A 12,577-nucleotide genomic window follows, 5' to 3' on the forward strand; every position below is an offset into this window, starting at 1 on the left:
AATTGACCACAAAATGATGCTTCGCCGTTTACGCCGGGCTTACTTAATTTAGTACACCAAGTACAATATAATGTTATTCAAATTATTACCGATTAGTATACTGGTTACCAAAATATTATAATGTAACAACAACAATAAAACAATAGAAATGAATCTGTGGAAAATCTCTTATGCTCAATCACAGAATATGGCAGTAAGAGACACCTTATAAATACGCCCGTTGGCCTAACTACGGATAATAATATCCGATCAGAGATTCTACTCTGATATCAATATTACAGGAATTCTAATGATGTGCACGTTCATTAAAATTTCCCATAAAATTATTGTTTTAACACTATTGACCCACTAATAATGGGGTCTCAACTATATGCCAATTGGAGCGATTTATAATTACTGCAAATGAAATTGATTATACATTACCCCTGGCTTTGGGATAAAGAGCTTTTAGAATGGACCCAGCTTTCCAAGATTTAGATATGTCCCGTCCTGGAGTACGTTCCTGACGTATGAAGTGATGTTGATGAATGAATCTTTGTAAAGAGTTCCGTTGTGAAGTCCTTGTGAAGTTTTTCTTTTTGTGAGGTTTGTGAAGTGTTTGAAGAAGTCCCTGCTCTCCCAAAAACTGGATCAGATATCCCAATCCTTATCTATGCCCATCCCCTCTTGGATTAGGGATTACCAATTAGATAAGGTGGGTGTGACGTATGTTAAACATGGGGATGATGTCATCTAATTGACATTCCTAAGAAACTTCTGCCCATCTACCACTTGATGGCACTGTTGTATCATATAACAATTTTGAATATTTTAAGAATTAACATATATACAGATTGTTTTATTACTACTTAAACTTTGCCCTTTCACACCTTAAATCAATTAGGAGGGGCTCTTTCTGACACTTTGCTCAGACTGACTGGCGGTATCAGAAGTTTCCCTAATCCCTGAATTTATGGGGCAGATAGGAGTAATGATGGTTTTTCTGGTTTGTGTACCTTAACTGTCTTCAGCTATTGAGTAATGATGTTTGAAATAACATCAGCTCCTCTAAAATAAACCCTATTTAAGAAATTTCCACTTAAACACATTTTATATCCCCTAGAATATACCCTCTCAGTGAGATATAGACATATAAAGATACATTAATAATATTTGGTTATAATACATCAATATTGCATAGTATATATGAATCATTAATAAGTTCAAACGCTAAATAAATGCACACAGGAATATATCTATATGCGAATATATGAATAGATATCTGTTCCACACCAGATGTGTTTTATGGACGTCTCTTATCAGATCATGGTTTAGCCATGAAACACCCATTGTTCCTCAGACAGACAAGTTTAGAGAAACCTGTGTAGATAAATCCATGTCTCTAAACAATAATAAAAGTATAGTCTTCTCTATATATTCACTTTTAACACATTGAACTTGCTATGAACCCATCTTGTTTTGTTTTTTTTCAGGTTCATGCTGATCACATGCTGTTAAAGGCAATGATCATCCATATTGAATATAGTATCATCAGATACATTGTACACTTATGAAAATGCACAACAGCCCTATATGATGTGCCAGTAGCCAGAGCCCCCCCTATATCATGTGCCAGTAGCCATAGCCCCCCCTCCCCCTATATCATGTGCCAGTAGCCAGAGCCCCCCCTCCCCTATATCATGTGCCAGTAGCCAGAGCCCCCCCTATATCATGTGCCAGTAGCCAGAGCCCCCCTATATCATGTGCCAGTAGCCAGAGCCCCCCCTATATCATTTGCCAGTAGCTAGAGCCCCCCTATATCATGTGCCAGTAGCCATAGGCCCCCCTATCATGTTCCAGTAGCCTGAGCCCCCCTTATCATGTGCCAGTAGCCTGAGCCCCCCCTATCATGTGCCAGTAGCCTGAGCCCCCTATCAACATGTGCCAGTATCCATAGGCCCCCCTATGATGTGCCAGTAGCCTGAGCCCCCCCATCATGTGCCAGTAGCCATAGGCCCCCCTATCATGTGCCAGTAGTCTGAGCCCCCCCATCAACATGTGCCAGTAGCCATAGGCCCCCCTATCATGTGCCAGTAGCCATAGGGACCCCCCCTATAATGTGCCAGTAGCCAGAGCCCCTCTATCATGTCCCAGTAGCCAGAGCTTCCCTTATCATGTGCCAGTAGCCAGAGACCCCCTTATCATGTGCCAGTAGCCATAGGCCCCCCTATCATGTGCCAGTTGCATTAGCCCCCCAATCAACATGTGCCAGTAGCCATAGGCCCCCTATAATGTCCCAGTAGCCATAGGCCCCTCGATCATGTGCCAGTAGCCAGATACCCCATCATGTGCCAGTAGCCACCAGTATTGACAAAAAAAAAACACTTATACTTACCTCCTTGGCAGCGATGTGATGCAGGCCTCTTCCGGCCTGTGTCCCGTGCTGTACGGCTCAGGGCTCAGGGGGCGCGATGATGTCATCACACTGCCTGCGCCGGCCTCTGAAAGGCTACCGGCCTAGTGCCTGCAGCCTATCAGAGGAAGGGGAAGGGACACACCTCTCCCTCCCCTGCCCTGCTGCACAGCCATCCGTATCGCTGTCCTGAGGACGGCGATACAGATGACTGGAGATGAGCGCTTCCACAATGGAAGCGCTCATCTCCGTGCGACTGTCCTGCCTATAGTTAGTTGCGGGCCGGCGCGGGGGGGCCCCTAAGGACTCGGAGGTCCGGGGGCAATTTCCCCCCTTGCCTCTATGGAAGCGCCGGCCCTGATTGTACTGTTGATAAAGTTTAGGTTTGTATCTGTGAGCGGGAGCATGTTGTTGTAGAAGTTAATACAGCCCATGTAGTTGGGGAGGGGGTGTTGTTGCTAGATTCACTGTGTTTATGACTCATCTGGGCGGAGACTAGGGGGTAGCAAGTTAAAGGGCATCTGTCAGCAGATTTGTACCTATGAAACTAGCTAACCTGATGCATGTGCACTCGACAATTGAAGACATCTATGTTGGTCCCATGTTCATATGTGCTGGCATTGCTGAGAAAAATTAAGTTGTATTGTATGCAAATGAGCCTCTATGAGCAATTGGGGTGTTGCCCTTACTCATAGAAGATCTGCTCTCTGCAACTGCCATGACCTCTGCACCTTGATTGACAGGGCCCGGCAGATTAAACATCATCATGCCTGGCCCTGACTTCTAAAGTCAATCAAAGTGCATAGGGCACAGCAATTGCACAGCTTAGCCTCTAGGACTAATGGCAATATCGCCAATACCACTGTCCCTACCTAAACTCACGATTCATCCTAAACGACGGCCCACAACTGGACGGCGGTCCCTTCCTGGTGTAGGAAAAAAAAAGTAATGGCAGACAGGCACCTAAAATAACAGGCGAGCATAGAAATCCAGGAAGAATAAACAGACGAACCTGGTCAAAACCAATAGACAAAAGGAGAAACAATACCAAACTGTGTCAAAAACAGAGGGTCCTGTCAAGGTCCAATTGCAAACAGATGAATGGTCAAGATCCAGGCAGAAGTGAGGCTACAGGATTCCCAATGGTAAAATCAGCAGTCAGTGGAAGGTCAAGAAACACAGTCCCAAATCCAAAACTAGAGAATAATAATGAGGCAAACAGGCTAGTGAGGCTTAATAGACTAAATCACAGGCAATTGTAGCCAGCAGTTGCATGTTTAAATACCCCAACCTGCAGGCCACATGATGCACCATGATTCATGTGACCTGCATGACGTCATCTGCATCTGATTGGCCAGCGCTCCTGAAATTGTATGACGGAATGCATAACGGAATGCTTTTAGAGGCATTCTGTTATTCATTCCATCATAATAGAAGTCTATGGGCTGCATAACGGATCCTTCCCGTTTCCGTTATGCAGGAGAGGACTCCCCTGCATAACGGAAACGGGAAGGATCCGTTATGCAGCCCATAGACTTCTATTATGATGGAATGAATAACAGAATGCCTCTAAAGGCATTCCGTTATGCATTCCGTCATACAATTTCATTATGGTCCATGGTAACAGAATCAATAACGCAATTCACCTTTTACCACCAAACGAAGTGTGAACGAATTTCAAAATGTGAAATTCGCTCATCTCTAGTACACAATTATACAAGACATTTTGGCAGACAGTTTATCAGCTGTCAGTTGTCATACAGCAGTGCATGCAGGCATAGGGAAGTACATTAATATATGATAAAAGTCAAGCTGACATGATCACTTAGGTCTTGTATTATATTACATTTTGCTTAGTGCGTATTTCTTTTTTTGCATTTTTGGCGTTTTAAAAGCAGCTTGCTCAGGCACTTTTATGGCCCATAGACTTCAATGGGAGGAATTTATCATGAGTGGAATTTTTTAAGTCAGGTTGCGCTAAATTTATGAAACGTTGTGTGTTTGATAAATTTGGTGCCTCTTTAAACATAGCGCTTTTGTTAGATTGAGATGTCTAAAGTATTTGTATGCCCCCCCCCCCCCCCACCTGTGCTGGAGTGAGATTGTGCAGTGTATAAATCTGGAGTGTAACCTATTAACATAGCTAACCACTCACTCTCCTAAAGTGGCAGGAGCTGCATAAAATAAAATAAAAACTTTCAACATTTTAGCACAAACAGCATGTGCCAAAAACTGAGACTTTTTGACACCAGTTCTCGAGCACAAATGGAATTACAAATTCCCTTACATCCTACCAGCAGCACAGATGGGGTCAACTGCCCCCTGTGGACTGGTAGGACCGGCGGAATTTTTACTGAGCCCAAGAACCAATAATAAAGTTCCCACTCCCTCAAAAGGAGGGAACTACCGCCCAGCCACCGTGTTTTTTTCTGTCCTTTGGACAGGTGGACTGGCGTGCAGCTCCCCCCTCCTTTTTTCTTTAGTTGGGGGGAGCATAAGATAGGGGATATGGCATTTGTCATTCCCCTTATATTTTCCTTATCTCAGGGCTTTGCGATTGCCCTTTTTTTCTTGTGCCCCCTCCTCCCACCTCTAACCTGTTGTATTTTTAAATCCTCAGGGGATCTCTGAGTTCCGGTCCTCTCCTCACACTGTTCGGGCTCGGGGTGTGTGGTTCTGGCGGCGCCGCGTCCGCGTCGCTCACCACGGTCTCCCCTGGTTGACGTCACCAGCAACGTCACTTCTCTGCGGCTCCTCCTCGCCGGCAGCTATGCGCTGCCGGCACCCGCTCCTTGCAGGGGGGGGGGGGGGGGGGGAGGAAGTGAATGACCCGTTTGGGGTACAGTTTTTTTGTTTATTAGCAGGGAAATTATTAATTCCCTAATCTCTAGGGGGAATATCTTCCCCAAGTAAAAAAACAAAAAAAAAAAGAGAGAGGACAAGAAAGTAGGAGGGTAGAGGGCGGCGACATCAATTCTGATTGATTACCTGCAATAGTTCCGCCCTAGGGTGGTCCCTCACACCTCCTTATAAGCTCTCAGTTGCCTTCACTCAGTCTCTGGTTGTGCAGCTATTTTAGCAAGCCTCCAGAGCCCTATTGCGCTGAGAGAGAACTTCTTTAGCTTTTCTTGTGATACTGAGACCGAAGCTTCGTTCCTGTTGGTGGGCTTATTCTTAAGGTGGTGTTTTTTCTTCTTATTGCTGAATAAGATTTTAATCCTCCTCTTTCCTTTTTCGCAGTCATGTCTTCTCCACGAGACGCTGACCAGTGGAAATCCACCGCCAAACGCAAACATTTGGCCTGCTTTGACTGCAATACCCCCTTAGACGACGACAGCCAGTACTCAAGATGTGACAGCTGCCGTTCCCGTACCACTACTGAACCCACAATGCAGGAAATGTATCAGTGGGCTAGGTGCTATGTGAATGATATAATCAAGGGGGTAGTTAAGCTTTTGAATGAGAGATTGCCGGGAACCTCCCAGACTTCTATGGAGGTCACCGCACCAAGCGAGAGACCCGCTGTTCTTTCGGTGGGCTCATCATCCTCAGACGATTTCCCCGCCAGAAAAAGCTTTTGAGTTTTTGGGGCTACCAGTTCTGACCCACCATCTTCATCTGGCAATTTCCTTTCTTCTCCGCCTAGGGTGGATCATCAACTGGCAGAAATCGAATGTGAGCCCTTCGACTTCAATACAATATCTAGGTTTCATAATCGACTCTGTGGAGATGTCTCTTCAGTTGACACCGGAGAGGAAGTCCCGGGTACAAGACCTGGCAAGGTTCTTATCGGTACCACGACGAGTATCCATTCGGACTCTCATGAAGATGCTGGGGCTCATGTCAGCGGCTGCAGATGCAGTCCCTTGGGCATTATGGCACCTCCGCCCTCTTCAAACAGAAGTTTTGAACAGGTGGGACGGCAGCCCTACGGGGCTAGATTCCCTATACTCTCTATCCTCCCAAATTCGAAATTCCCTGAGATGGTGGTTCCATCTCCCTGCAGGGAAGTCTATGACCCAACCATCTTGGCTCATATTGACTACAGACGCGTCCCTAGTAAGCTGGGGCACTCATCTAGACGGTTCCACAGTTCGGGGAACTTGGTCTCTCATGGAGCAGCGTCTCTCCTCCAATCGCAGAGAGATGCGAGCTATCCGGCTAGCCCTTCTTCACTTCACCCCTCAGATCCGGGGCAAAGGGATGAAAGTACAGTCAGACAATATGACTGCAGTTCTTTACATAAACAAACAGGGAGGTACGAGATCCCTACCCCTTCTTTCAGAGATCGGGGTAATTCTACGGTGGGCAGAGTTGAACCTATCCCATCTATCTGCCATCCACATCTGGGGGTCCCTCAACATGATTGCAGATCGTTTAAGTCGCGGATTACCGACCATGGAGTGGTCTATGCATCCGGAGATCTTCAAGCAGATAGTCCTAAGATGGGGATTACGGGAGGTGGATCTCATGGCAACCAGGTTCAACGCCAAGGTACAGAGGTTCTGCTCTCTATACAGGGAGGAGAACCCCCTGGCGATAGATGCTCTGTCGATACCGTGGAGGTTCAGGCTGGCTTACATCTTCCCTCCTTTTTCCATGATACCGAGGGTATTGATGAAGATCCGTCAGGATCAGGCCTCGGTAATAGCCATCATTCCGTTCTGGCCCAAGAGATCCTGGTTTACCCAGCTCATTCAGATGAGTCGGGGACAATACTGGAGACTCCCCCGGGAGCAGACCCTGGTGTCGTGGGACACACATCTCTGCCCAGATCTGCAAAGATTCAACCTGACAGCCTGGAGGTTGATCAGTCCCTTCCCAGAGTAGAAGGGCTCTCTGAGGCGGTCCTGAGAACGTTATCACATTCAAGAGCGGAATCCACTAAGAAGGCCTACTCCAGAGTGATGAGAATCTTGACCTCTTGGTGTGATTCCAACCAGGTGGCGTCTGCAGATCCGCCCCTTTCCACTATATTCCAGTTCCTTCAGGATGGACTAGACAAGGGCCTTGCTCCGGCCACTTTGAAGGTGCAGGTTTTTGCCATCTCGGCCTGTTTAAACAAGCCATATTCTCAGGATCTGCTCATCAAACGCTTCCTTAAAGGAGCCGAGAGATTGAAGCCTACAATACTGAGACCCATTCCTCAGTGGGATTTTTCAGTAGTGCTAAATGGGTTAGCATCTCCTCCATTTGAGCCATTGGAGGAGGTCGGGTTCAAGTTTGTCACCTTAAAAACTGTCTTTCTGCAAGCTGTGACTTCAGCTAAGAGGGTTTCGGAGTTACAAGCCTTCTCGGCTCTGCATCCATACATCACCTTTTTGCAGGACTGGGTCCTCCTAAAATTCTTACCCTACTTCAGACCTAAGGTGTTATCTTTTCAGAATGTTAATCAGGTAATTTCTTTACCAGTTTTATTCTCTTCCGCCTCCTCCGATGTTCCTGTCACACATCCTCTGGACATTTCGAGATGCCTCCAGACCTATGTGGATAGGTCCAAGGAGTTCAGGATTGATGAGAATCTCTTCATACTGTTTGCCGGTAAATCTAAAGGCCGCAAAGCGTCTAAGGTTTCCATTAGTCGCTGGATCGGAGAAGCCATTAGGGAGTCCTTTCTGTCTCAATCTCTGGACCCTCCAGAGTTCGTTAAGGCCCATTCTACTAGGGCCGTTTCAACCTCAGTGGCAGAAAGAAATCAGCTTCCCTTAGAGTTGATGTATGTGACCATTAAAATCACTTGAAAATTACAACCAGAGCGAGTGCCGGTCCATTCTATACAAGTATCTGCGGACCTTCCCTGGACACGCGCACCGCATCACTGACAGCGGAGTGCCGCCTGTATCTTCTCTGGATCTTCCCTTAGAGTTAATCTGCAAGTCGGCTTCCTGGAGCTCCGAATCGACCTTTATCTCGCACTACAGAGCCTTCTCGGCTCTGCATCCATACATCACCTTTTTGCAGGACTGGGTCCTCCTAAAATTCTTACCCTACTTCAGACCTAAGGTGTTATCTTTTCAGAATGTTAATCAGGTAATTTCTTTACCAGTTTTATTCTCTTCCGCCTCCTCCGATGTTCCTGTCACACATCCTCTGGACATTTCGAGATGCCTCCAGACCTATGTGGATAGGTCCAAGGAGTTCAGGATTGATGAGAATCTCTTCATACTGTTTGCCGGTAAATCTAAAGGCCGCAAAGCGTCTAAGGTTTCCATTAGTCGCTGGATCGGAGAAGCCATTAGGGAGTCCTTTCTGTCTCAATCTCTGGACCCTCCAGAGTTCGTTAAGGCCCATTCTACTAGGGCCGTTTCAACCTCAGTGGCAGAAAGAAATCAGCTTCCCTTAGAGTTGATGTATGTGACCATTAAAATCACTTGAAAATTACAACCAGAGCGAGTGCCGGTCCATTCTATACAAGTATCTGCGGACCTTCCCTGGACACGCGCACCGCATCACTGACAGCGGAGTGCCGCCTGTATCTTCTCTGGATCTTCCCTTAGAGTTAATCTGCAAGTCGGCTTCCTGGAGCTCCGAATCGACCTTTATCTCGCACTACAGAGTCAGTGCTAAGTTTGCGGAGTTTTCGGCCTTTGGGCAGACTATACTTGATTCTGCCAGGCAGGAAGGCCCTCCCTAGGGGTTCTTCTTGTTATGTCCCCATCGGTGCTGCTGGTAGGACGTAAGGGTATCGTTAATTTCTAACGATAATTTGTTTTCCCTTAGTCCTAACAGCAGCACACAAATTTCCCACCCTAAGAACGTATGCTTGCTGAAAACACTGGCTGGGGGGTAGTTCCCTCCTTTTGAGGGAGTGGGAACTTTATTATTGGTTCTTGGGCTCATTAAAAATTCTGCCAGTCCACAGGGGGCAGTTAACCCCATCTGTGCTGCTGTTAGAAATTAACGATTTTCCCCAATACTTTTGTTTAACCCTTTCATGAGCAAAGGTGTTTTGAACCTTGATGCCCTAAGCAAATTTAAAAAAATTGGGTTGCAGTAGGATATATTACATTTCCTTTTAGGCCCCTTTAACACGAGCGTGACGGATTAGGTCCGGATGCGTTCAGGGTGCGTTCAGTGAAACTCGCACCATTTTGCAAGCAAGTTTAGTCAGTTTTGTCTGCGATTGCGTTCAGTTGCTCAGTTTTTTCCGTGCGGGTGCAATGCGTTTTGATGCGTTTTTCACGCGCGTGATAAAAAACTGAAGGTTTACAAACAACATCTCCTAGCAACCATCAGTGAAAAACACATCACATCCGCACTTGCTTCCGGATGCAATGCGTTTTTCACTAAAGCCCCATTCACTTCTATGGGGCCAAGGCTGCATGAAAAACGCAGAATATAGAACATGCTGCGATTTTCACGCAACGCAGAACTGATGCGTGAAAAAAAACGCTCATGTACACAGACCCATTGAAATGTATGGATCAGGATTTAAGCCTCTTTCACACGAGCGTGTCCGGATAAGGTCCGGATGCATTGCGGCAAACCCGCGCGAGTAGGTACACTATTGCAGTCAGTTTTGACTGCGATTGTGTACCGTTGTTCAGTTTTTATCGCGCAGGTGCAATGTGCTTTGCACGCGCGTGATAAAAACTGAATGTGGTACCCAGACCAGAACTTCTTCACAGAAGTTCAGGTTTGGGTTCAAGGTTGTGTAGATTGTATTATTTTCCCTTATAACATGGTTATAAGGGAAAATAATAGCATTCTGAATACAGAATGCATAGTACAATAGGGCTGGAGGGGTTAAAAAAATAAAAATAAAATGTAACTCACCTTAATCCACTTGTTCGCGCAGCCGGCATCTCTTCTGTCTTCACCTGTGAGGAATAGGACCTTTGATGACTTCACTACGTTCATCACATGGTCCGTCACATGATCCATCACCATGGTGATGGATCATGTGACGGACCATGTGATGAACGTAGTGACGTCATCAAAGGTCCTATTGCCGGCTGCGCGAACAAGTGGATTAAGGTGAGTTAAATTATAATTATTATTTTTTTAATCCCTCGAGCCCTATTGTACTATGCATTCTGTATTCAGAATGCTATTATTTTCCCTTATAACCATGTTATAAGGGAAAATAATAAAGATCGGGTCCCCATCCCGATCGTCTCCTAGCAACCGTGCATGAAAATCGCACCGCATCCGCACTTGCTTGCGTATGCTTGCGATTTTCACGCAGCCCCATTCACTTCTATGGGGCCTGCGTTGCGTGAAAAACGCACAAAATAGAGCTTGCTGCGATTTTCACGCAACGCACAAGTGATGCGTGAAAATCACCGCTCGTGCACAGCCCCATAGAAATGAATGGGTCCGGATTCAGTGCGGGTGCAATGCGTTCAACTCACGCATTGCACCCGCGTGGAAAACTTGCCCGTGTGAAAGGGGCCTTAGTGCGGGTGCTATGCATTCACGTCACGCATTGCACCTGCGCGGAGAACTCGCTCTTGTTAAAGGGGCCTTAGGCTGGGTTCACACGGGTGAGATTTCTGCGCGGGTGCAATGAGGGGTGCAGTGAGGTGAACGCATTGCATTCATTTCTATGGAGCTGTGCACATGAGTGGTGATTTTCACGCATCACTTGTGCGTTGCGTGAAAATCGCAGAGTGCTCTATATTGTGCGTTTTTCACGCAACGCAGGCCCCATAGAAGTGAATGGGGCTGCGTGAAAATCTCAAGCATCAGCAAGCAAGTAACATTGCCAGGCACCATGGGGATAAGGGGAGGCGCACTATTGGGGCACGATATAGGAGTATCTTATACTGGCGCAAATTATAGGGCACTATGGGGACCTTGTCTCAACTGGGGGCACTAAGAGGTTTTTTGGGCACACAGTAAGGGGCATTGGCACACATTATGAGGGTACTATGGGGATATTGGCTCTACAGGGGGCACTAAGAGGAGGTATTTTTTATACTGCCACACAACAGGGCACTTTTATTTTTACTGTAACACATTATAAAGAGAATTATTACTACCGGGTGCATTATAATGGGCTTTATTACAGTTGAGGGACTATGAGGAACATGAATACTAGTATGAGCACTATCGGAGCATTATTACTTCTGGAACACAGTGGGGAAATTATTACTGTAGGGGCACTATTACTACTACGTGTTGTCTGGTAGATAATTATTTCTATTGGTGGGACTTTGGGGAGCAGTATTAATGTGGGGGGCACCCTGGCACGATATCAGCTTAGCACAATTATTTTTAGGGAACATTATGTTTACACTATTAGTGTCAGGGACACTGTTTCTTGGGCACAGTTATTTTTTAGGACACTGTGTGCCAATAATTATTGAAAGGGAACTATCTGTGTGTAACCTGTATAGGGAGCACAGCAGGCACAGTATTGGGGGTGGCAGGATGGGGTGTTGAGAAGGTGGTAGGATGATGGAAAAGTGGGAAACTAAGATGTCTGTCTTTCAAACTCTGCAGAGAGAAGAGATGGCTGAAAAATCATGATGAGGACAGAGAACATCTACATCAAAGGAGAAGTCACTGGATGTCCGAGGTATGTTGTGCTGTATTAGGCTACTTTCACATCTGCGCTAGATTCTGGCAGGCTGTTCCAGACAGAATGCCCGCCGGCCCCATTAACTATAATGGGGTACAGCAGAGATTCGGCCACAATCTGGCAAAAATGCAGAGAATCAGCGGGACCGCATGCTGCGGTTTGTGTCCGGCCGATTCCTTGCATTTTCAGCCGGATCAGGTGGCCGGAGCGTAGTGTCACAGGTGTGAAAGTAGCCTTACCCTGTATGTTTTTGTATTGCTCTAAGTAATGTTAGGACGGAATAGGTTAGGTTGCGAATTTGGCTTGGGGGGGAGGGGGGGGGGTGGATTGGGGGGCCAGGCACATTCTTTGCACAGGGGCCCTCTGCTGTCTGCCCCTGGGCTTGAGGTCTGTGTACACAGAGCATTGTTATGTGTCTAAATCCTTATTATTACTTCCTGCTCACAAGGTATTACTCAACACAAAATTCCAAATATATCAGCAGTGTTTATCTTTATTATTGTAATGAAACACTCCTAGTTATTATCTGAATGTCGGGTTAATGGAGGTTACAGGAAGTGATGATAACAACCCATCAGTCCTCTCCAGTATGCTTGACTGCTTGTTTATTTAATACATATTTTTATTGAATATGAATGCAATACACATAATATAAAAAT

The sequence above is a fragment of the Bufo bufo genome, chromosome 3 (genome assembly GCF_905171765.1).
Source record: "Bufo bufo chromosome 3, aBufBuf1.1, whole genome shotgun sequence".
NCBI classification, from domain to species: domain Eukaryota; kingdom Metazoa; phylum Chordata; class Amphibia; order Anura; family Bufonidae; genus Bufo; species Bufo bufo.